General features: G+C 44.3%; 1 protein-coding gene across 2 annotated transcripts in view; it reads left to right on the top strand.

Moving 5' to 3' along the window:
* Nucleotides 1-22392: 22392 nt before the first annotated feature.
* LOC139544181 (disabled homolog 2-interacting protein-like) overlaps nt 22393-23558 on the top strand; it is a 267245-nt gene continuing 266079 nt past the window's right edge. The window contains exon 1 of one of the 2 annotated variants that reach the window (XM_071350999.1): nt 22393-22927. The gene's annotated coding sequence lies outside the window, so the exon portion shown is untranslated. The remainder of the gene's footprint in view (nt 22928-23558) is intronic. The other variant, XM_071350998.1, reaches the window with a different exon arrangement.

The raw sequence follows: 23558 nt of genomic DNA, 5'->3' as shown, positions 1-23558 counted from the left end.
GAGTTTTGTCAATTTATTAATCTCTTTTGTTTGAAACGCTCCTGTCAATGTTGAGTAATGACGCGCACCTGATTACACATATAGGACTAGTCTACCTGGCCTGCGTGCAAATGCAGACCTATAAATGTGCCCATTTGGGGATGCCTGATAGTATTTATGATTGTCTTAACTCACCACCACTAATGTGCTTCTCAAACAAATTTTTCTTCACCTCAAACAGCAAGTAAACAAAGTCTGTTTTTAGATGCAATTTAGAATGACAATAGTTCCTCAAAGTATTTGAACAATATTTCCAGTGCTCTCTCTTTCGATAACCATCTGGCATGAAAGTGAAAAATGTAATGCTTTTATCCAGGGGAAACATCATAAAATACCTGATTACTTCGTATCCCTTGCACACATAGCCTACAGCTGTGTCTGTCCCAAGGTCACTGGCACGGGAAACTCTGAGGGCCCAGAATATTTTATACAATGTTTCAAGTTTGCTAGCGCGAGTTCCGGGTGACCCAGTTGATAGTTGATTCAATATTTAAAGTTTGTTGCAGACAGGTCATGCATAGCCAATGTGATTTATAGGATATTTATTTTATCAGGATATTTTCTACCTGCATGCTGCAATGTTTTTATGTGTTGGCCTAATGTAGGTTATTTTTACATAGTTGGCAATGGCAATAAGTTACTTTTAGATTTGTATAATTTTCATTTAGATAGAATGTAGATTAACCACAGACAATGATTTTTAGATAAAAATACTATTATAAATTAAATGAAACTTCTCCACGAAAATGTGCATATGAAAATCATAACTGGTACTCAGATTGGTAGAAATGGTAAAATAAACCTTTTCTCCAAATGGAAAAGGTTGCCGACCACTTGTGTAGCCTATTACCGGCAACTTCAGGAGCATAATTAAAACACATTGGGTGTTTCTATACAGTATATGGAGAAATACATGCTTTAACATTTCCACCAATCGATTGTTCGAAAGAAAAGACTATTCTTGGTCAACCAATATGTTTTTTAGTTAGGGACAGCCCTAGTAGAAATGCTGGAAATTAGCTTTAGATGCCACCAAAAATTCTGATGGAGGACCCCCAGACCCACCGGCAGGTTATGTCCCCCCTACTTCTGAAACCAAAGTTGCTCCCCTGAGTGTATCAATCTGCTAATGTTTTTTTTCAGCAAGAAAATGCCCCATGCCACAAGGCTAGGCCTGTCCAGAAATGGTTCCTCAATTATGACAGTGAATTCAGCCTACTGCAGTGGCCTGCCCAGTCACCAGATCACAATCCAATTGAGCATCTGTGGGATGAGATGGAATGAGCTATTCAGAGTAGAGATCCACTACCAGCCAACTTGACACAACTGTGGGAGCATTGGAGTCAACATGGGGTGCAACTCAATATTAGGAAGGTATTGTTTCTCAATGATATACTCAGTGTATATTTGAGAGTGCTTAAAGCTACAATATACAAACTTTTTGGACGGCCCGATCAAATTCACATAGAAATGTGAGTTATAGATCTTTCATTCTGATTGAAAGCAAATCTAACAAACAGTATATCTGTTCTATGTGCGCTATTTCTATGCTTCCCATTGTTACGTTTCGTTTTTGCATCTTTTACTTTCGGTTTTGTACACCAGCTTCAGACAGCTGAAAATACAATATTTTTGGTTCTGGAAAATATATTTCACAGCAGTTTAAATATATAGTACAATGGTTCTCTACACAATGACTGCTTGTTTTGTTCACATAAACTAAAGTTAAGCGACCGATTAGAATCTTAGCAACTAGGAAATGGCGAAGCGATTTCTGCACAGTACACCTTTAAATACATAGCACTGAATGGTAACCCCTCGCCCAGTCTGTTTAGAGCTCAAACCCCTCTCTGGTACACTCAAACCATCTCAGGGACACTCAAACCATCTCAGGGACACTCAAACTCCTCTCAGGGAAACTCAAACCCCTCTCAAGGACAACCAAACCACTCTCAGGGACACCCAAAGCCCTCTCAGGGACAATCAAACCCATCTGAGGGAAATTCAAATCCCTCTCGGGGACACTCAAACCCCTCTCAGGGACACTCAAACCCCTCTCAGGGACACCCAAACCCCTCTTAGGGACACCCAAACCCCTCTCAGGGACGCTCAAACCCCTCTCAGGGACACTCAAACCCCTTTCAGGGACTTCTGTATTATCTACGAGTTATATGGGCCAAACCAGTTGCTCTAGAAGAGGACTTAATGGTTAAAGGACTCCCCTAAAGCTCTATTGCCACTTTCCCTCTCACCAACACATACAGTACACACACACACACACAGAGATGCCAAACGTCATTAGTACCGAGTATCACTGTCATTTTGATGTTCAAAAGAAAAGTGACACTGTATCTTTAAGATCAGAGAGTGAGAGAGAACATTGTGGAAAAGGCAGACTGCTGGTCCCTCTCTCTCTTTATTTTCCTTCCTCCCCTCTCTCTTTCTCCATAGAGGCAGTGAGAGAGACAGATGTAACACAGCCGTATTGGTTTGAGCTGAGAGAGAGAGAGAACATAGCAGAGTGTATGCTGTACAGGGAGACAGTAGCAGAGCTCTCTATCTGCCCTAGGCTAGGTCATGTCTGTTACTGTAACCCTCACACAACCTGTGAAGCCCGACATGGAGCCAGGACCCAACAACAGAACAATACAACAGGAGGGGCACGCTGGTGAGTGTGTTTGTGGAGAGGGGGGTGGGCTGTGTGTGTGTGTGTGTGTGTGAGTGTGAGTGTGTGTGTGAGTGTGAGTGTGAGTGTGAGTGTGAGTGTGAGTGTGAGTGTGAGTGTGAGTGTGTGTGTGTGTGTGTGTGAGTGTGAGTGTGAGTGTGAGTGTGAGTGTGAGTGTGAGTGTGAGTGTGAGTGTGAGTGTGTGTGAGTGTGAGTGTGAGTGTGTGTGAGTGTGAGTGTGTGTGTGTGTGTGTGAGTGTGAGTGTGAGTGTGAGTGTGAGTGTGAGTGAGAGAGAGAGAGAGAGAGAGAGAGAGAGAGAGAGAGAGAGAGAGAGAGAGAGAGAGAGAGAGACACCAGTCAGGGGATTTCCTCTCTCTGTTACAAGACAGGATAAGCCCCTGTCTATGTACATTTATCGCAGCTGACCTCTGGCTCCCTGATGGTCTCAAACAGACAGTTGACTTGGAGAGAGGGAGGATGTTGATGTGCCGAGACTTTAACAAGCTGCTGCAGTTCAAGATGTCTCCCTTAGTTTGGTGTGTTTCAGGTATTATCTAAAATCACTGCTACACTTTGTTATTGGTCTCCATCTACAGTTTCACTGTGTATCTGTGGAGAGGGATTAAGTTTGATTTCTTACGTTAAATGTCTAGTGAAAAGCACGAGATGACGCACACCCAAGATAATAGAGGATGTTCTGACTGACGAAATAGTAAACGTACGGGTGTTTTATGTTCATTCCCACTATATGCTCGCAGGGATGTCAAACTCATTCCACGGAGGGACGAGAGTCTGTGGGTTTTCGCTCCACCCTTGTCCTTGATTGATGAATTAAAGTCACTAATCAGTAAGGATTGTCTAGTTGTCTAGTTCTGGTTGTCTAGTTCTTAATTGAAAGGAAAAGGCAAAAACCCGCAGACACTCTGCCCTCGTGGAATGAGTTTGACACCCTTGCGAGCATATAGTGGGAATGAACAGAGAAGAGAGGAGAGGAGACCTCTTTCTCTCTGTCTTTTCTCTCCTGTGTTGTTGTTCTGAGAGCCTTGGTCTTGGTTGAGGCTGCCTGTCTCCTGTCTGTTCCCTTTGAACAGTGACTGTGAACAGAATAATTTAGTGTGGCAGATGTGAGAGCTCTGTGGGTGTACTGTTTCAGTTCAAAAGCATTACATTAATTTGATGCTTATGTGAATCCCGATAACTGTGTGTGTGGGTGTTGGAGTGTGTGGGTGTTGGAGTGTGTGGGTGTTGGAGTATGTGGGTGTTGGAGTGTGTGGGTGTTGGAGTGTGTGGGTGTTGGAGTGTGTGGGTGTTGGAGTGTGTGGGTGTTGGAGTGTGTGGGTGTTGGAGTGTGTGGGAGTTGGAGTGTGTGGGTGTTGGAGTGTGTGGGTGTTGGAGTGTGTGGGTGTTGGAGTGTGTGGGTGTTGGAGTGTGTGGGAGTTGGAGTGTGTGGGTGTTGGAGTGTGTGGGTGTTGGAGTGTGTGGGTGTTGGAGTGTGTGGGTGTTGGAGTGTGTGGGTGTTGGAGTGTGTGGGTGTTGGAGTGTGTGGGTGTTGGAGTGTGTGGGTGTTGGAGTGTGTGGGTGTTGGAGTGTGTGGGTGTTGGAGTGTGTGGGTGTTGGAGTGTGTGGGAGTTGGAGTGTGTGGGTGTTGGAGTGTGTGGGAGTTGGAGTGTGTGGGTGTTGGAGTGTGTGGGTGTTGGAGTGTGTGGGAGTTGGAGTGTGTGGGTGTTGGAGTGTGTGGGAGTTGGAGTGTGTGGGTGTTGGAGTGTGTGGGAGTTGGAGTGTGTGGGTGTTGGAGTGTGTGGGAGTTGGAGTGTGTGGGTGTTGGAGTGTGTGGGAGTTGGAGTGTGTGGGTGTTGGAGTGTGTGGTTGTTGGAGTGTGTGGGAGTTGGAGTGTGTGGGTGTACGTGTGAGTGAAAGACAGAGAGAATGAGTGCAAGACAAACAGGGCGAGAGAAAGAGAAATAATTAGTTATGTACACAAATAAATCCAGGAGGATCTAAACTGTGTAACTCAGTGGGTTCTCTCTCACTCCCTCGCTTTTCCTCTCCTTCCCTCACTCTTTCCCTCTGCTTTTTAACTGTTACGCCCACGCAGGGACAATTAAACAGTAAACAAGTGTGTTTGATTAGCAGGGCAAGACGTTTATTTTCAGACTGTCTGTACGTGTGTGTGCGTGTGCGTGTGCGTGTGCCGTTCTCAGCCCGTTGGAAGAGACTGTGCTGTGGTTAGAAGAATGAGTCAAAGTAGAACATATTTTGAGGAGACATCCTGTAACTTCTTACTGCCAAAGTCTTAGTCTGCTTACTGAGCTACACAGTCTCACCGCTCTCTGCCCCAGGACAAGCCCCTGTCTCTGTACATTAATCGCAGCTGACCTCTGGCTCCCTGATGGTCTCAAACGGACAGTTGACTTGGAGAGAGGGAGGATGTTGATGTGTCGAGACTTTAACCAGCTGTTGCACTTCAAGAGGTCTCCCTTAGTTTGGTGTGTTTCAGGTATTATCTGAAATCACTGCTACATTATGTTATTGGTCCCCATCTACAGTGTCACTGTATGTGGATTGGGTAATATTGCTAGGTAAACAGTAGCTTTGTGTGCCAGGCTTCCAGCTCTCCTTGTGTAGTCTAGGCTGTGGATAGAAGGTTATGTTTTTTTTACATTGGAGTAACAGTTTAGGTGCTGGTTTCCCAGACCCTGATTAAGTTCACTCCTGGACTTGAAAGCATTATCAATGGAGAATCTCATTTGAAAGTAGAAGGACTAAGTTTAATCTGGGTCTGGGAAACCATCTGACCCTAGTCTGAGGGAGCACTTTGCCTCGGCAGAATAACTGTCTCATCTTGTATATAAAACCTGGAGACGGAAGGCTGAGGTACAATACATAAACACATCATTGATAAACAGATTTCTAAACCCACTCCCTTTCCATTCCATTTCACCTGGCCTGCAGTCCCCTGCAGTCTCCAACCCTGCAGTCCCCTGCAGTCTCCAACCCTGCAGTCCCCTGCAGTCTCCAACCTGTAGAGTGACAGACTGTAGCACTTAGCAACAGCCCACTATAAACACCTACTCTGTTGGCCCAATACAGAGATGAAAGATACTCATAAATAACATTTTTTTTAATCAATATTATTATTGTACCTCTTTATTTGTTCTTTCTTGACACTCTGCAGAAGTTAGAATTTGGACTAAACAGCAAACACAAAACCACTGCAGCCAACCCAGTCCCTCTCTCACATGCAGGTCCAACAAGTAATAACAAGCTTCTCTTTTGGTATTGTTTATTCTTGCTAGTGGGCTAAACTTGATTCATGAGGCCAGGGCAGCTTCCACTTATAGAAGCAGCTGATCCATCTGAACTGTTGGCAACTACACTTCATCACCATTATTAATGAGATGAATATCAAACTTATTGGCTTTTGGACTTTAGGAAACGTGCACTTGTTAAGTTGAGGGGGAGCTACACTACACAGCTACAGAAAGTAAACCTGACCTATGATTGTGGACTAGTTTTTCCTGACCAGTGACCACACGACCTGACAAGAAAACACTCCCTGCCCATGAGGCTGGTGGCCTGAGGTTGCCATCTTAGAATAGCTAAAACATCACAAGGCACACTTGACAACCCATCCCAGCATCGCTCATGTTCCGTTCTCATATTTATTTAACCTTTTGGGATTGCTTCGTGCCTCACATTGTCCCTGGGATGCTAGAGTTTTGGGAGGGAGAGAAGCGAGTGCCAATCGGAGACTAATCTTTGTGACATATTTTCATGTTTTCCTTACACCCTAGTGATTGTGATCTGTAATTTATTTTAAGTGTAAATGGGCTCCTGCTGGTTTGGGAGCCTGGCAGTAAATGACTGTTTGAACATTTGCTTTGCACCCTGCAGATTTCAGAGTAAGATGGGACACCATATAGTGGTGTACTTCTACAAACTTTTTAGAACTTCACTGACAGAGAGGCTGAGGAGAGAAATAGAGAGAGAGAACAAACAAGAGAGACAGAGAGAGACATACAGGGCGAGAGAGAGAGACATACAGGGAGAGAGAGAGAGAGAAAGAGAGAGAAAGACAGAGACGGAGGGAGGGAGGGAGGGAGGGAGGGAGAGAGGGAGAGAGAGAGAGAGAGAGAGAGAGAGAGAGAGAGAGAGAGAGAGAGAGAGAGAGAGAGAGAGAGAGAGAGAGAGAGAGAGAGAGAGAGAGAGACCCACTGTAGCCCCCCAGGAAGACTAGGAGATCCTGCTCTGACCAACTGTAGCCCCCCAGGAAGACTAAGAGATCATTCTCTGGCCCATCTCCCCATAATCAGACCCTCACTCTTCTCCCAGTTCAGCTTAGCTGATACCGCCCCTTCAAACAACACTAAAACCCTGCTAACCTCTTCTACATCTCCCTCCCCTTTAACAAACACTGTTACATCATCAGCATAAGCCTACAATGAAACCGTCTCCCCACCTACTGCCCCTGGAACTGACAACCCCTGCGGCCTCTCCCTCAGCCTACACAGCTGTGGTTCTATGTCTAAACAGTAGAGATGACCCGAGAGTCGACACCCCTGCCGGATCCCTCTCCTTACTGAGACTGACCGGCTCAACCCACCCCCCCACTTTTACCATATCAGAAGCCCCCAGAGTACAGTAGCTTGACCCATGATTTAAACCCGCTACCCAGGCCAAACAATTCCATGGTCTTAAACAGATAGACATGAGTCACATGACACACTCTATCAAAAGCTTTTTCTTGATCGATCGAAAAGAGTCCCAGATCCTGATCATGCATTGTATTGATGTCTATCACATCTCTCAAAATAGACAAGTTCTCCATTATTGTCTGCCCAGGCACATAGTATGCCTGGTCCCTGTGAACTCTGGTGTCCAAACAACCTTTCAGACCATTTGCTTGAACAGTATTTTGTAATCCAAGAAGAGCAACGACATCCGCCTGCAGTTTTTTAATAGAGTTAAGTCCCCCTTTCTCAGCAGTAGAGACAGTACTTCCCGCTAGCAGCTGACTGGTAGTACAGAGCTCTCAAAAGACTCCCGAAAGATCTCCAAGAGGTCCCTCCCAGTACACCACAGGAACGTTTATAAAACTCAGCTGTTAGTCCATCGACCCCCAGCGCACGGCTTGCTGCTGTTAGTTCCTGAAATGAAAGATCACTATCCAGCCCAGCACTCTGGCTCAAGCAAAGGCAACGTCTGCAGAGTCTCCTGAGCACACTGAGGATGATTGTTGCAGCCTCTGTAGACGTCTGACTTCTAGTCAATAGTCATCCTCGTCATCTCTGCTGGATCCTCTCTGACACTGAGTTCTGCTGCCCAGTAAGGCAGAAATGTCGCTAATATCCTTCTCCAACCTCTGCATAGTAGACCTTATCCTAGCTGTCCCATGGGCAGAGTACTGCTGGCAAAACACCCTTATTTGTGTTTTCACCACCTTCCACCATTGTCTCAATCTCAGCTTTCCTCCCTTTCCAAGTCTCAACCAATAATCTCAACCTCTGTGTTGTTGTATGTGTCAAACTGCTTTGCTTTATCTTGGCCAGGTCGCAGTTGTAAATGAGAACGTGTTCTCAACTAGCCTACCTGGTTAAATAAAGGTGAAATAAAAAAATAATAAAATAAATGGGTGGTGGAAGGGGATAGAAGAACAGGCTCATTGTAATGGCTGGAATGGAATCAATGGAATCAAATCAAATGTATTTATAAAGCCTTTTTTACAAATGTCACAAAGTGCTTATATAGAAACACAGGATAAAACCGCAAACAGCAAGCAATGCAGATGTAGAAGCATGTGTTTAATGTTTGATGTGTTTGGTACCATTTCATTGATTCCATTCCAGCCATTACAATGAGCATGTCCTCCTATAGCTCCTCCCACCAGCCTGCTCTGTAATCAACTGTTACCATGTGATGGTCTGAGATGCCACTAGGGCAGATCTGGGAGTCCATAACCCTGTTACAGCTTCCCTTACTGACATAGATCCTATCCAGCCTTGCTGCACTAATCCTCCCTCCACTACTTTCACCCTTGTATAGATCCTGCCTCCCTGATTTCTGTCCCTCTACACATCTATTACTCCATGCTATTTCAACGTATCGTTTAAGACCACCCCCGACTGTAGATGAGCTTAGGCCCAATTCCTATCTAGTGTGTATTATGTTGTACAGTTCTAGTCGTTCGTCCCCCCCCAGTAGGTCCTGTCTAAGCTTCTTAAATAGCTACACCCGGTCAGCTCCCCTGTTAGGAGCATAGGCATTAAAAAACAGAAAAGTAATCCCCCTATGACCAACAACCGCCCCTTATCCACCTCTGAGGTAGATATTACTTTAAGGTCTAGGTCCAATGAGAACAGAACTTCTAATCCTGCACTTACATTTGATCCATGAATAATTAAACACTGCCCCTCCCTCTCCATGCCCCACACTGCCTTATTACCACTATCACTGTGGGTTCCCTGTAAGAACACCACAATTAAAAGTTTATGCTTACTAAACTCATCCACTACAGACCCTCCTATTCCTGTCTCTTCCCCAGAGAGAAAGAGAGAGCGAGAGATGATTTTAAACTCTTTAACATTATTCTCAGCTATGGCATCTTCCCCAATATTTGAAACCAAGGACTGATCACCCCGATCCACAAAAGTGGAGACAAATCTGACCCCAATAACTACCCTGGGATATGCGTCAACTGCAACCCTGGGAAAATCCTCTGCATTATCATTAACAGCAGAATTGTACATTTCCTCAGTGAAAACAATGTACTGCGCAAATGTCAAAGTTGCTTTTTACCAAATTACTGTACGACGGACCACGTATTCACCCTGCACACCCTAATTGACAAACAAATAAACCAAAACAAAGGCAAAGTCTTCTCATGCTTTGTTGATTTAAAAAAAAACGTTTGACTCGATTTGGCATGAGGGTCTTCTATACAAATTGATGGAAAGCGGTGTTGGGAGAAAAACATACAACGTTATAAAATCCATGTACAAAAACAACAAGTGTGCAGTTAAAATTGGCAAAAAATACACACATTTCTTTCCACAGGACCGTGTGGTGAGACAGGGATGCAGCTTGAACCTCACCCTTTTCAATATATATATCAATAATTTGGCGAGGACACTGGAACAGTCTGCAGCACCCGGCCTCACTCTACGAGTATTTGAAGTTAAAATGCCTACTGTTTGCTGATGATCTGGCACTTCTGTCCCCAACCAAGAAGGGCCTACAGCAGCACCTAGATCTTCTGCACAGATTCTGTCAGACCTGGGCCCTGACAATAAATCTCAGTAAGACAAACATACACCATCATTTTTGTCTTACTGAGATTTACTGTCAGGGCCCAGGTCTGACAGAATCTGTGCAGAAGATCTAGGTGCTGCTGTAGGCCCAAAAAAGGTCCAGTTGCCAGGACTACAAATACAAATTCCATCTAGACACCGTTGACCTAGAGCACACAAAAAATGATACCTACTTCGGCCTAAACATCAGCGCCACAGGTGACTTCCACAAAGCTGTGAATAATCTGAGAGAGAAGGCAAGAAGGGCCTTCTACGCCATCAAAAATAACATAAAATTTGACATCCCAATTAGGATCTGGTTAAAAATACTTGAATTGGCCTTTATGGTTGTGAGGTCTGGGGTCCACTCACCAACCAAGAATTCACAAAATGGGAAAAACACCAAATTGAGACGATGCACGCAGAATCCTGCAAAAATATCCTCTGTTTACAACGTAAAACACCAAATAATGCATGCAGAGCAGAATTAGGTCGATAACTAGTAATTATCAAAATCCAGAAAAGACATTAAATTCTACAAAAACCTAAAAGGAAGCGATTCCCAAATATTCCATAACAAAGCCATCACCTACAGAGAGATTAACCTTGAGAAGAGTCCCCTAAGGAAGCTGGCACTGGGGCTCTGTTCACAAACACAAACAGACCCCACAGGGCCCCAGGACAGCACCACAATTAGACCCAACCAAATCATGAGAAAACAAAAAAATAATTACTTGACACAATGGAAATAATTTACCAAAAAACGGAGCAAACTAGAATGCTATTTAGCCCTAAACAGAGAGTACACAGTGGCAGAATACCTGACCACTGTGACTGAACCATAATTAAAGAAAGCTTTGACTAGGTACAGACTCAGCGAGCATGGCCTTGCTATTGAGAGAGTCCGCCGTAGGCAGACCTGGCTCTGAAGAGAAGACAGGCTATGTGCACACTGCCCACAAAATGAGGTGGAATCTGAACTGCACTTCCTAACCTCCTGCCAAATGTATGACCATATTAGAGAAACATATTTCCCTCAGATTACACAGATCCACAAAGAATTAGAAAACAAATCCAATTAAACAATTAAACCCAATAAACTCCCATATCTATTGGGTGAAATACCACATTGTGCCGTCAAAGCAGCAAGATGTGTGACCTGTTGCCACAAGAAAAGGTCAACCAGTAAAGAAAAAACAGCATTGTAAATACAACCCATATTTAAGTTGATTTATTTCCCCTTTTGTACTTTAACTATTTGCACATCGTTACAACACTCTAAATCGACATAATATGACATTTGAAATGTCTTTATTCTTTTGGAACTTCTGTGAGTGTAATGTTTACTTTAAATTTGTATTGTTTATTTCACTTTTGTTCATTATTTACTTCACTTGCTTTGGCAATTTTAACATCTTTGAATTGAAATTGAATTGAGAGAGGTTGAAAGGAAAGGGGAGAGTGAAAAAAGACAATCCGTTTTCTTCCTTCATTGACATGTAAATAGGTCTCAGTGTTTTGGTCCTAGTTGAGGAGAGCTGAATTCCTCCACTGGAGGAGGGGGCACAAGGAGGGGTGTAGAGCGAGGGCCAGGGGAACAGTCACACCCCTGAGGGGGGCAAACTTTGGTAGAAAGAAGGACTGCACCATATTGTCGCTACTTCTCACGTTTTAGTAAGAGAAATACTGGGAAAAACAATCTCCATATATCTCTCCCTCCATATTGTCCTTACTTGTAATAGTTTTTCTCCCTTTTAACTTCATCTTTCTCAATATGTCTCTCTCGCTCTCCCTCACTCTCTCCCTCCATCTTCCCATCTTTCTTTTAACTTAACTGAATTACTGGATGTTGTCCAGCTACAAGCTAGTTTTTACTCCAGTTTGAAATTGTCAAAGCAGCCATTTGCAAGTGGGACACACTACAGTCTTGAGGGTTGACTAGATGGAGGGAGGGCATTGAGTTGTCTCGGTTGTTTCTCTCTTTTTAAAGAGATGTTTATATTTCTGGCTTTTATTTAATCTTGTTTGCTGCAGTTGTATTCCGATTTTGTGTATCTGGTCTAAGACACACAAACACACACACAATGCTTTGCCGCAGTGAAGGCTTATATAAAGTGGCCGTGTGGTTGTTGGTCATGTGCTATAAGGGGGTTTTATGATATAGAACTGGGTCCAGAGGGGGATGCTCTCACTTAGACCCTGTCCGCTCTTATATATGGACAGTACTCTTCTCCCTGGTCAGTCCTGTCCATCTTACAGGCTCTCAGTCTGTTCACTGAGGTCATACATTGACCAAGATGTTACAGTGTGTGTTATGCTCAGTGCTTCAATGGCATCCAGACACTATGTAAACAGATGGTTTTCTGGTCTGTCCTCTATCCTGTCTCATGACTGTGCGTGTGTGTGTGTGTGTGTGTGTGTGTGTGTGTGTGTGTGTGTGTGTGTGTGTGTGTGTGTGTGTGTGTGTGTGTGTGTGTGTGTGTGTGTGTGTGTGTGTGTGTGTGTGTGTGTGTGTGTGTGTGTGTGTGTGTGTGTGTGTGTGTGTGTGTGTGTGTGTGTCCATTTATGCATGCTGTCGTGTTTGTGTGTGTTTGTGCGTGTGTACAACACATACATGTCTGTGTGTTTATGCAGCAGCTAATCAGCACTGACGCTAACGACTAATTAGCATCCGCCAGTGGGCATCCATCCAACATCCACACCAGAAGCATCCTCTCCTTTTGTCTATCTGTGTGTGCTGCGAGGACGAAGAGGTAGCAGCCTGCTGTCTTTGTCTCAGTCAGTCCTATAGATATCACACCCGCCAAAAATACACATGCATTGGCTGCGTCCCAAATGGCACTCTATTCCCTATATAGCACACTACTTTTACCTGTAGTCATGGTCAAAAGTAGTGCACTATATACTGAATAGGGTGCCATTTGCGATGCATAAACATCTCACTATTGTAATCTCTATCTGGGCACAACTCCATTTATGCAGATCTGATGGTGGCCCAGGGGAGTGATATGGGAATGTAAGGATATTAGATCCACACAGCAGCACAGCACAGCTAGATCTTATTTCTGGAAGTATAGAAGTACTATGAGGTAAACAGCCAACAGTCTGAAGTCAGTTTAGCCAATGAGATCGCAGTACTCACAGTAGTGGTGGTTTTGCGTTTAGATACTGAGAATGGGATTTCACTTTTGATTGGTGAGTGGATATTGAGGTTATTGGAGAGACTGCAGAGGGAGAAGGGAGGGAAGAGAGAGAGGCGGGGCAGAAAGAGGGAGAGGGAGAAGAGATAAATGAGAAAGTCTCTCTTTCTCCTACTCTCGTTTTCATCCATGGTCATCAGAATCTACTACATTATGGAAACAGCCTGGTCTGTTGAAAGGAGGAAATTGAGCAAATCAGTGGTTATGTAGCCAACCAGCAGTTGAAAAAATAACAAACTGTTCCTTCCGCCACTGTTTCAGTAAAAGGCTGACGGATGGGGCTGGAAAAATGTAATCACGCTGTAAAATGTAATCATTTGTATGAATACTAATGATAGGGAGTATGCCATATTCTGTCAGTAGTGCTAGATTAGGATTCCGGTGTATTGGCGCTTTAAGGCTGATCCTGGTTCAGTTCTGCAATGAAGGTCTCAGCCTGCTTCTGATGTATTGTCACATTAAGGCTGAACTAGGATCAGTTATTGACGCTGTAATTAAGCCTAGCTGCTGGTGTGTATTGGTGCTTTGAGGCTGATCTAGGATCAGTTAATTAGTTCGTGTAATTAAGCCTGGCTGCTGGTGTGTACTGGTGCTGTGAGTATTGTTAGCACCTGAGTCTGATCTGTGTTAGTACGCAGCACAACTCCATTTGGCCCCATTTGTCAGTCAGGATCCCTGCTGAGAGAGACACAACCTTATCATACCAGGGAGGGAGGGAAGAGGAGGGAGGGAGGGAAGGAGGGAGGCAGACTGGGAGAGAGGAAGGAACAGATAAAACAACAGATATCAAATGTATTTAAATAGCCCTTCTTACATCAGCTGATATCTCAAAGTGATGGACAGAAACCCAGCCTAAAACCCCAAACAGCAAGCAATGCAGGTGTAGAAGCACGGTGGCTAGGAAAAACACCCTAGAAAGGCCAAAACCTAGGAAGAAACCTAGAGAGGAACCAGGCTATGAGGGGTGGCCAGTTCTCTTCTGGCTGTGCCGGGTGGAGATTATAACAGAACATGGCCAAGATGTTCAAATGTTCATAAATGACCAGCATGGCCAAATAATAATAATCACAGTAGCAGTGCAACAGGTCAGCACCTCAGGAGTAAATGTGATTTAGCTTTTCATAGCCGATCATTGAGAGTATCTCTACTGCTCCTGCTGTCTCTAGAGAGTTGAAAACAGCAGGTCTGGGAGAGTGAGAGAGAGAGAGAGAGAGAGAGAGAGAGAGAGAGAGAGAGAGAGAGAGAGAGAGAGAGAGAGAGAGAGAGAGAGAGAGAGAGAGAGAGAGAGAGAGAGAGAGAGAGAGAGAGAGAGACTGTTTCCAACAAGAAACACGGTATAGAGGAAACAGACCCACTGGTTACCCTCTAGGTTACAGAGAGCTGGTAGTCCCATCCACCAAACTACCAGGTGTGAAACAGGGAAGAGACTCAGGGGGTGTGCTAATTTGGTATAGAGCATACCTAACCCACTCTATTACATTTGTCAAAACAGGAACATTTTACATCTGGCAAGAAATTAATAAGGAAATTATCACAACAGAGAAGAATGTCCTCATGTGTGCTACCTATATTTTATTTATTTAACTAGGCAAGACAGTTAAGAACAAATCAAATCAAGTTTATTTTATATAGCCCTTCGTACATCAGCTAATATCTCGAAGTGCTGTACAGAAACCCAGCCTAAAACCCCAAACAGCAAGCAATGCAGGTGTAGAAGCACGAGAGAACAAATTCTTATTTACAATGACTGCCTACACCAGCCAAACCCGGACAACGCTGGGCCAATTGTGCGCTGCCCTATGGCAGCCGGGTGTAATACAGCTTGGAATCGAACCAGAGTCTGTAGTGAATCTTCAGACCACTGTGCTTTAGACCACTGCACCACTCGGGAGCCCTATAGAACTCCCAATAGAATCCCCATACTTTAACGATGACAGTTTCTCCATCCTAGAGGGGAACCTGACTTTCTCAGCACACATGGGGACAAACACCTACCTGGAGGTGACAGTATTTCCTCCCAAATATGCCCCCCTAGACACAACTATGACAAAACAACCAACAAAAATGAGTCAAACTATAGTTTTGGCAAGTCGGTTAGGACATCTACTTTGTGCATGACACAAGTAATTTTTCCAACAATTGTTTACAAACAGATTATTTCACTTATAATTCACTGTATGACAATTCCAGTGGGTCAGAGGTTTACAAACACTAAGTTGACTGTGCCTTTAAACAGCTTGGAAAATGCCTGAAAATTATGTCATGCTTTAGAAGCTTCTGATAGGCTAATTGACATAATTTTAGTCAATTGGAGGTGTACCTGTGGATGTATTTCAAGGCCTGCCTTCAAACTCACTGCCTCTTTGCTTGACATCATGGGAACATAACCTGAAAGGCAGCTCAGCAAGGAAGAAGCCAATGCCCCAAAACCGCCATAAAAAAGCCAGACTACGGTTTGCAACTGCACATGGGGACAAAGATCATACTTTTTGTCCTCTGGTCTGATTTAACAAAAATAGAACTGTTTGGCCATATTGACAATCGTTATGTTTGGAGGGAAAAGGGGGAGGCTTGCAAGCTGAAGAACATCATCCCAACCGTGAAGCACAGGGGGTGGCAGCGTCATGTTGTGGGGGTGCTTTGCTGCAGTAGGAACTGGTGCACTTCACAAAATAGATGGCATCATGAGGTAGGGAAAATTATGTGTATATATTGAAGCAACATCTTAAGACATCAGTCAGGAAGTTAAAGTTTGGTCGCAAATGGGTCTTCAAAATTGACAATGGCCCAAAGTATCCTTGCAAGCAAAGTTGTGGCAAAAATAAAAGCTGAAATAAATCGTTCTCTCTAATATTATTCTGACATTTCACATTCTTAAAATAAAGTGGTGATCCTAACTGACCTAAGACAGGGAATTTTTACTAGGATTAAATGTCAGGAATTGTGAAAAACAGAGTTTAAATGTATTTGGCCAAATACATTTTAACTTAGTTTAAGGCCTTGCGATACAATCTGTTTTTCAGTCTCTCGGTCCCTGCTTTGATGCACCTGTACTGACCTTACCTTTTGGATGATAGCAGGGTGAACAGTCAGTGATTCAGGTGGTTGATGTCCTTGATGATCTTTTTGACCTTCTTGTGACATCGGGTGCTGTAGGTGTCCTGGAGGGCGGGTAGTTTGCCCCCGTTAATGTTGTTGGACAGACCGCTCCACCCTCTGGAGAGTGCAGTTGCCGTACCAGGCTGTGATACATCCCAACATGATGCTTTCAATTGTGTATCTGTAAAAATCTGTGAGGGTTTTAGGTGACAAGCCACATTTATTTAGCCTCCTGAGGTTGAAGAGGCTCTGTTGCGCCTTCATCAAACTGTCTGTGTGGGTGGTCCATTTCAGTTTGTCAGTGATGTGTACGCCAAGGAACTTGAAACTTTCCACCTTCTTCATTGCGGCCAGGTCGATGTAGATAGGGGGGTGCACCCTCTGCTGTTTCCTGAAGTCCACAAACATCTCCTTTGTTCTGTTGACGTTGACTGAGAGGTTGTTTTCCAGGCACCACACTCCCTGAGCCCTCACCTCCTCCCTGTAGGCTGTCTCGTCATCGTTTGTAATCAAGCCTACTACTGTTGTGTCGTCTGAAAACTTGATAATTGAGTTGGAGGCGTGCTTGGCCACGCAGTCATGGGTGAACAGGGAGTACAGGTGGTGGCTGAGCACGCACCCTTGTGGGGCCCCAGTGTTGAGGATCAGCGGAGTGGAGGTGATGTTTCCTACCTTCACCACCTGGGGGCGGCCAGCCAGTAAGTACAGGACCCAGTTGCACAGGGCGGGGTTCAGACGCAGGGCCTCGAGCCTAATGATGAGCTTGTAGGGTACTATGGTGTTGAATGCTGAGCTATAGTCAATAAACAGCATTCTTACATAAGAATTCCTCTTGTCCAGATGGGCCCACTAACACCCCATCAGATCACAGCAAAATCACAGTATACCTGAACATACCAATACATAATCATGAGGCATCAAAACCAAAGGAACTGCACAATAATAAGAAATGCTATAGATGGAAGGAAAATAGTTAGAAACCTACCAAAAAACAATTAGGCATCAACAAATTCAATCCCTTTCAGACAACTTCCTGGACAAAATATTTCACTGTAATTATTTAGGTGTAAACTTGGCAGTAGAAAGCCTAAACAGTATATTTGACCCTTTGGCTTCCCTATCAAATCTACAGATTTCAAGCAGACAACCTAACAAAATGAAAAACAATGACAAATGTTTGGATGAAGAATGCAAAAACCTAAGAAAGAAATTGAGAAACCTATCCAACCAAAAACATAGACGCAGAAAACCTGAGTCTACGCCTTCACTATGGTGACTCACAGAAATACACTACAGAAAAAGAAGGAACATCATGTCAAAATTCAGCTCAATGTCACTGAAGAATCCATAGAATCTAACCACTTCTGGGAAAATTGGAACACGCTGAACAAACAACACGAATAGTTATCTATCCAAAATGGAGATGTGTGGATAAACCACTTCTCCAATCGTTTTGGCTCTGTATCAAAGAACAAAGAACAAAAACATATACATGATCAATTACAAATCTTATAATCAAATATTAAAGACTACCAGAACTACAGGACAGGACAAAATACAAACCCTCCAACCCAAAATGAAATGATCAAATATACAGATCACAAATTCCAATTGGCTATACTTAAACTCTTTAACATCATCCTCAGCTCTGGCATCTTCCCCAATATTTGGAACTAAGGACTTATAACCCCAATCCACAGGGCTGTGGGGTGAGACAGGGATACAGCTTAAGCCCCACCCTCTTCAACATATATATATATCAATGAATTGGCGAGGGCACTAGAACAGTCTGCAGCACCCGGCCTCACCCTACTAGAATCTGAAGTTAAATGTCTACTGTTTGCTGATGATCTAGTGCTTCTGTCCCCAACCAAGGAAGGCCTACAGCAGCACCTATATCTTCTGCACAGATTCTGTCAGACCTGGGCCCTGACAGTAAATCTCAGTAAGACCAAAATAATGGTGTTCCAAGGTCCAGTTTCCAGGACCACAAATACAAATTCCATCTAGACACCATTGCCCTAGAGCACACAAAAAATGATATATACCTCTGTCTAAACATCAGCGTCACCGGTAACTTCCACAAAGCTGTGAACAATCTGAGAGACAAGGCAAGAAGGGCCTTCTACGCCATCAAAAGGAGCATAAAATTCTACATACTAATGAGGATCTGGCTAAAAATTCTTGAATCATTTATAGAACCAATTACCCTTTATGGTTGTGAGGTCTGGGGTCCACTCACCAACCAAGAATTCACAAAATGGGAAAAACAACAAATTGAGACTCTAGATGCAGAAGTCTGCGAAAATATCCTCAGTGTACAACGTAAAACACCAACTAATGCATGCAGAGCAAAATTAGGCCGATACCCGGCAATTATCAAAATGCAGAAAAGAGATGTTAAATTCTACAACCCTCTAAAAGGAAGCGATTCCCAAACCTTCCATAACAGCCATCACCTACAGAGAGATGAACCTGGAGAAGAGTCACCTAAGCAAGCTGGTCCTGGGGCTCTGTTCACAAACACAAACAGACCCCACAGAGCCCAGGACAGCAACACAATTAGACCCAACCAAATGATGAGAAAACAAAAAGATAATTACTTGACACATTGGAAAGAATTCACACAAAAAATTGAGCAAACTATACTGCTATTTGGCTCTAAACAGAGAGTACACAGTGGCAGAATATCTGATGCAGACACAGGAGGCAGATGGTTGGAGTCTTACAATGTTTATTAGGCAAGAGAATGGTACCTCCAGGAGGTACAGAGTGGCAGACAGGCTCGTGGTAAAGGCAGAATGGTCAGGCAGGCGGGTACAAAGTCCAGAAACAGGCAAGGGTCAAAACCTGGAGGACTAGAAAAAGGAGAATGCAAAAAGCAGGAGAACGGGAAAACCGCTGGTTGACTTGGAAACATACAAGAGAGACAGGAAACACAGGGATAAATACATAGGGGAAAATCCGCGACACCTGGAGGTGGTGGAGACAATCACAAGGACAGATGCAACAGATCAGGGCGTGATACATAGACTGCTGAGCCATTTCCTGGGGGAATCAAATCAAAGACAAGCTGATTTGAATCTCTGTTTTGTGTATCCTGCTTTTATTGTTTCTAGGATTTCGCCATGGGGCTAAACTAACTACACTGTGATTTAGGTGTGTCATCATCGCTACCAACAATGATATCAGCTGGACCCAAATATAGACACTTCTGAGAGAAAATTGTCATATTTGTTTATCATATTTTAAACTTAATTTCTATGTAGTATTTGTCTTCAAAAATGAACAGTATAAATATTCTCTTATTTTTGTAAGTATGGGTAGCTCTATATCACTCTATATCCTGTACTGTACCTCCCTGTTACCAAATTTGATTGACAAGGATCCTATTTGGAATGATTCATCTAAAAATATATATCCCATCGTAAACACTCCGGAAACGTGCTGATTTACTGAGACCAACAGATCAACTTTTAGCCCAGGTCTTTAGACCATAGTAAATCATCTGTGACAATAAGCGGATGTGTGTGTATGTGTGTGGGCGTGCCTGTCTGTCTGCGTGTGTGTGTCTGTGCATACCTTCTTATTGTGTGTGTGTCAGGGATCAGGCTAACATTAGTGGAACAGACATGGGGTTCTGGAATGGCAGGTTGGTTCAGGGCCCTCTAAGTCGGAATGCTGTTGGAATTCTTCCAGAAAAAGCACTTGTCCCGGAGGGAGGGAGAGAGTGAGGGAGGGATAGAGGAAGGCAGGTCAGCTGACCCCACGTGCCTCACACAAGTGCTTTTGTTTCCAAGATGGCAGCTGTTCACAATCTCTCACTTCCCCAAGTTAGCTCCTGCTCTCCTAAACTGGGATTCCTGTTCTCTTGAGATACAATCGTTCACTTTCTGAGGCGAAAAGTTATCAATCTCTTTGTCTCTTAAACTTTAAGTTCAGTATGTGTGCTTGTTTGTTGATTGTATTTGTTATCACTGCCATACAGGGGTGTCATACCTCTTGCCACAGTTTTGCTCACCTCAGCTTCCATCCATTCTCATTCTCATTCTAAAAGCCATAGCCATCATCTCTCGTGGCCAAACGGAACACATTTGTTTACTGGATCTGCCATACAAATACAACTCAGCATGAAAATGGGTGAGGGAACAGCAAGGCAAAACAGATAGACACCAATGTGGCTAATTCATTCATTCACTTATTCAGTCATTCATTAATTTATCGTCATTCATTTATGTGAGAGTTGCTTAAAACGTGATGTGGTTGAACCTTGCATGTAGAGCTCCATCTGATCCACAGTTCCACACACAGATTCTCTCTCTCACACACACAGTCAAATTTGAAGTTGCTCTGCTATTCAGTTCTGTCCTGTTCCATGTGGAGTGGAGCTGTTCCAATGTTTTGCCTGTTGTTGCATTTTGGGTGGAAAGTTACCTGCCTCTTCTGTACTGTACATTTCCTATGGTCTGTGTGTGTGTGCATGTGTTTGTGTTGTTTGAGCTGCAGGGAAACGTTCTGGAGCAGGGTGGGCGTCTACGCCTCCATACTGTCGCTCTTCATCTCTCCCTCTCTGCCTGCTGCACTCGTTTCAGTCCCTCTCTCTATCTAGCCCTCTTTTTCTCTCTCCGTTCCTCTCTCTGTTTCTCTCTCCTCATCTCTTTCTCTCTCCCATCCTATTTTCTCTCTTTCACTTCCTCCTTTCCTCTTGGGACTCTGTCCGGTCTCAATGGAGGGTGAGGACACATGTAGCACCCTCAAGGACTTACAGGATACTGTTCACCTTTCAGTCTGCTGACAGACATGTTTGGTCACACACACATGCTTAGTAACACATGTACACACACACACACTAAGTTAGACAACTGCTTTGACACACACTTTGACATAAACACACACACACACTGGCACAGAAAAACAAACAAAGTGATAGAGATGGTGGGAGGGAGAGAGGGGTTAGTGACAGAGGAGAAGGCTAAATAGAGGGAGAGATAAAGAGAAAGGTGTGTCAGAGAGTTACCTATATGAGGCGAGAATTCACGACCTCTCTCTCTTTGTGTCCTGTGTAACTCTATAGCCCACATACCAATGTCCTCTCCTGAGTCTCTTTCTCTGTCTTTCAGGTTCTCTTTCTCTCTGTCTGTTTGTCCAACCTCCCCCTCTCCTTCAGTAAATCACAGGGGAGTCAGAAGAGCTTAGGGGGAGAGGTTGTAGTCATGTTAGAAGGGTTATATTCCTGTTTGAAGGGTTTAGGGAAGCGGATTTACAGGTATGTCTGCTGAATGGGTAGGTCTTAGTCCTGCGGTTAAGTTATAGGGGGTAAGGGTGAAGGGATGATCTGGTATAGGCTTTGTGGTGGGGTCAGAGTGAGGAGTTGTGAGGTGTTGAGAGAGGGATGAGGTGGTAACCCTGTTGGTAGACCTTGGGAAGGGGTGGATGTGGATGAGGTGGGTGGAGGAGGCATTTTGTGGACAAATGCTTCAATTCCTCCTGGGCTAGAACAGGAGCAGAAACCTGAGAGGATTGATCAGGGAAGGAGGGAGGGATAGGAACGAAGGGACATGGGGAGAGACAGCACTCTCACAGTTCTGGTGACAACCCCCTGCCTCCTAGTTCAAAGGCATAGCTAAGTATTTTTGTCACAGCTTCGGTAGATTTGTTCATTTGTGTGCAGGAGCTTATTTTCGTGCATGCATGAGGTTGGATTTCAAAGTACCTTTCAAACTGATCTTGTGGTTGTTTTCATTTAGAGTAGTGAGAGAGGCTTCCAGTTATACAGATTTAAGTTCTCATCATCTCCATGTATGGAACAGCCAACGCAATTACAGTGTTGGCTCTTTATAATAGACTTATATGGAATATTGTAGCATTGTGGCTTACAGTATTATCAGTGGAAAACCCAGTATATGTGAGACTGAAAGTAGCACAACTCTTGTAGCTATAGTTTGGTGGAGAGAGAGTCCTGGCCTCAGCCCTGCAGTTCTGTTCTGGTCTACCACAACTCTTACTCTGATTGGAACATTCTCAGGAAGGAATTTTGCTCTCTGAGGTCTAGGTCCCGCCCCCTTTGAGCCCAGAGCGCTGGAGCACAACTGCATTCCCTCTATACACACTCACGCACGCAGGGAGAAAGTGTGTGTGAGGGAGAGGCTGACAGTGTGTGTGAGAAAGAAGGAGAGAAAGAGAGTGACAAAAGCAGTTAGTTCCATGGACTGAAAGTGGAAAACAAGCAAGAGGGAAGGAGGGAGGGAAAGAGAGATCTTCTCCCCTCTGTTCTGGTGGCTGTTTTCTTTGCTGTGAGCCTGAGAAGGGGGAGGACCTAAACTCAGCGCTCAGAGTCAATACTGGACCCCTACTGGACTCCAATGCCCTTACTGGAGTCCACCGCGCTACACACAAACGCGCTCTCACACACACACATACACACATTCTCTCTCACACGGTGACACACACACACGCTCCCTCAGACCCCTGCAGCTACTGCAGCCTACTACTGCAGAACGGAGCAGAGGGAGAAACAGAGCAAGAGAGGGAGAAAGGAGGGGAAGTCGTTCGTTGTTACTACTTGTTGCTGTTTGCTTTCCGTGCGGAGCGTTGAGGATGATATTCCCTGTCTTTTCCTAGCTGGAGCTTGTCTGAGGTAAGAACCTCTGTGCTTGTCCCCTTTCTTTACTGCTTATGTTTCTCTGTGAGAGAGGGAAGGAGCGAGGGAGGAAAGGACGGTAAAACGGGGGTAGTTTTTCACTCCAGAGTTTGAGGGGGTTTCTGTGGGAATGCTGGCTTTGTTGAGTGGAGGTAGGAGGGAGGGAAGGAAAGAGAGAGGGAGGTGTGGAGGGAAGTGTTTCACGTGCCAGAGAGAACAGAGCTACCCTCGTCTGTCAGAGTAGAGCGGGAGAGAGAGACCCCTCACTGAATGAACAGACTGGCCCCTCTGTAAGAAAAGAAAGAATGATAAAAGAGAGGGAGGAAAAGACTAACAGACAAATGGTGGTCTGTTACATGTGTTTCTCAACTCTCAGTTCTCGTAGTGGGACAAAACAGGAGCAGTGAAACACTAAACTGCTAGTGGAAAATCTAGCCCAGCTTTCTGTCTCTCTCTCTGGTCTACTTTGTGTTTCTCCATGCTGTCTCGAGTCTGCAGTTCTCTGATTAATGTTGCTCTTTCACTCTGGTGTGTGGTTCTGGGGAGCTCTGTGTGGTTCAAGACTGCTCTCTACTTGCAGGGCCGGCTGTATAAATGTTACATTTATTTATAATCTGGAGTGTGGAGT

This window comes from Salvelinus alpinus, chromosome 18 (genome assembly GCF_045679555.1).
Source record: "Salvelinus alpinus chromosome 18, SLU_Salpinus.1, whole genome shotgun sequence".
Classification (NCBI taxonomy): Eukaryota; Metazoa; Chordata; class Actinopteri; order Salmoniformes; family Salmonidae; genus Salvelinus; species Salvelinus alpinus.
This window is presented reverse-complemented; position numbering and strand designations above follow the sequence as displayed.